At 60.0% G+C, this 2605-nt stretch overlaps 1 pseudogene across 1 annotated transcript in view; it reads right to left on the reverse strand.

Moving 5' to 3' along the window:
* Nucleotides 1-2586, reverse strand: part of LOC106897903 — a 13302-nt pseudogene extending 10716 nt beyond the window's left edge. The window contains exon 1 of the transcript XR_001413844.1: nt 2163-2586. The product of XR_001413844.1 is annotated as a zinc finger protein 135 pseudogene (transcript). The remainder of the gene's footprint in view (nt 1-2162) is intronic.
* Between the last annotated feature and the right edge of the window lie 19 nt (nt 2587-2605).

Raw genomic sequence — 2605 nt, forward strand, 5'->3', positions numbered from 1 at the left:
TGGCGGTGTCCTGCGGGGGGGGGGCACCCCAAAAGTTGTCCCCATCTTGATGTCCCCATCTTGGTGTCCTCATCTTGGTGTCCCCATCCCAGTGTCCCCATCCTGGTCTCTCCATCCCAGTATCTCCATCCCAGTGTCCCCATCCCGGTGTCCCCATCCCAGTATCTCCATCCCAGTGTCCCCATCCTGGTGTCCCCATCCCAGTATCTCCATCCCAGTGTCCCCATCTTGATGTCCCCATCCTGGTGTCCCCATCCCAATGTCTCCATCCTGGTGTCCCCATCCCAGTGTCCCCATCCTGGTCTCCTCATCCCAGTGTCCCCATCCCAATGTCTCCGTCCCAGTGTCCCCATCTCAGTGTTCCCATCTTGGTGTCTCCATCCCAGTGTCCCCATCCTGGTGTCCCCATCCCAGTGTCCCCATCCTGGTCTCCTCATCCCAGTGTCTCCCTCTTGGTGTCCCCATCCAGGTATCCCCATCCCAGTATCTCCATCCCTATGTCCACGTCCTGGTGTCTCCATCCTGGTGTCCCCATCCCAGTATCTCCATCCCAGTGTCCCCATCCCGGTGTCCCCATCCTGGTGTCTCCATCCTGGTCTCTTCATCCTGGTGTCTCCATCTCAATGTCTCTGTCCCAGTGTCCCCATCCTGGTGTCCCCATCCCAGTGTCTCCATCCTGGTCTCCTCATCCTGGTGTCCCCATCTTGGTCTCCTCATCCCAGTGTCCCCATCCTGGTGTCTCCATCCTGGTCTCCTCATCCTGGTGTCCCCATCCCAATGTCTCCATCCCAGTGTCCCCATATCAGTGTCCCCATCTTGGTGTCTCCATCCTGGTGCCCCCATCCTGGAGTCTCCTTCCCAGTATCTCCATCCCAGTGTCCCCATCCAGGTGTCCCCATCCCAGTATGTCCATCCCTATGTCCACGTCCTGGTGTCCCCATCTTGGTCTCCCCATCCCGGTCTCCTCATCCCAGTGTCCCCATCCTGGTGTCCCCATCCTGGTGTCCTCATCCCAGTATCTCCATCCCTATGTCCACGTCCTGGTGTCCCCATCTTGGTCTCCCCATCCCAGTATCTCCATCCTGGTGTCCCCATCCAGGTGTCCCGATCCCAGTATCTCCATCCCTATGTCCATGTCCTGGTGTCCACATCTTGGTCTCCCCATCCCGGTCTCCTCATCCCAGTGTCACCATCCTGGTCTTTCCATCCAGGTGTCCCCATCCCCATACTGGTGTCCCCATCCAGCTGTTCTCATCTCCATCCCAGTGTCCCCATCCTGGTGTTCCCATCCATGTCTCCCCATCCCAGTCTTTCCACCCCAGTGTCACCATCTTGGTGTCTCCATCCGGTTGTTCCCATCTCCATCCTGGTGTCCCCATCCTGGTCTCCTCATCCCAGTGTTCCCATCCTGGTCTTTCCATCCCAGTGTCCCCATCTTGATGACCCCATCCTGGTCTCCTCATCCCAGTGTCTCCATCCCAATGTTCCTGTCCCGGTGTCCCTATCTTGGTCTCCCCATCCAGGTGTCCCTAGCTTGGTGTTCCCATCCATGTCTCCATCCCTGTGTCCTCATCTTGGTGTCCCCATCCTGGTCTTTCCATCCAGGTGTCCCCATCTCCATCCTGGTGTCCCCATCCTGGTGTTCCCATCTATGTCTCCATCCTTGTCTCCCCATCCCAGTCTTTCCATCCCAGCGTCGCCATCTTGGTGTTTCCATCCAGGTGTTCCCATCTCCATCCCAGCGTCCCTATCTTGATGTCCCCATCCTGGTGTCCCCATCCTGGTGGTCCCATCTATGTCTCCATCCTTGTCTCCCCATCCCAGTCTTTCCATCCCAGCGTCGCCATCTTGGTGTTTCCATCCAGGTGTTCCCATCTCCATCCCAGCGTCCCTATCTTGATGTCCCCATCCTGGTGTTCCCATCTTGGTGTCCCCATCCAAGTCTCCATCCTTGTCTCCCCATCCCAGTGTCCCCATCCTGGTGTCCCCATCCTGGTCTTTCCATCCCGGCGTCGCCATCTTGGTGTCTCCATCCAGGTGTTCTCATCTCCATCCTGGTGTCCCCATCTCCATCCTGGTGTCCCCATCACCATCTTGGTGTCCCCATCTCCATCCCGGTGTCCCCATCGCCATCCCGGTGTCCCCCACCCCTCCGGATCACGCCAGGTGGATCTTCTGATGCCTCCGGAGCTGGGATTTATGCCGAAACCCATCCCCGCACTCCCCACAGAGGTGAGGCCTCTCCTGGCTGTGGGTCCGCCGGTGCCGGATGAGGTTGGAGGAGACGCTGAAGCTCTTGCCGCAGTCCCCGCAGCGGTAGGGCCTCTCCCCGGTGTGGGTCCGGCGGTGTTGGACCAAGGCCGAGCTCTCCCCGAAGCGTTTTCCGCAGGCCCCACAGCCGTAGGGTTTCTCCCCGGTGTGGGTCCGGCGGTGGGTGGCCAGGTTGGAGTTTTGGCTGAAGGCCTTGCCGCAGTCCCCGCAGCGGTAAGGCCTCTCCCCGGTGTGGGTCACCCGGTGCCGGGCCAGGTCCGAGCTGCGGCTGAACCCCTTCCCGCACTCCCCACAGATGGTGGGGCGATGGCCGGACCCCCCCCCACACCCCCCC

This window comes from Calidris pugnax, unplaced genomic scaffold (assembly GCF_001431845.1).
Source record: "Calidris pugnax isolate Ruff unplaced genomic scaffold, ASM143184v1 scaffold384, whole genome shotgun sequence".
Classification (NCBI taxonomy): Eukaryota; Metazoa; Chordata; class Aves; order Charadriiformes; family Scolopacidae; genus Calidris; species Calidris pugnax.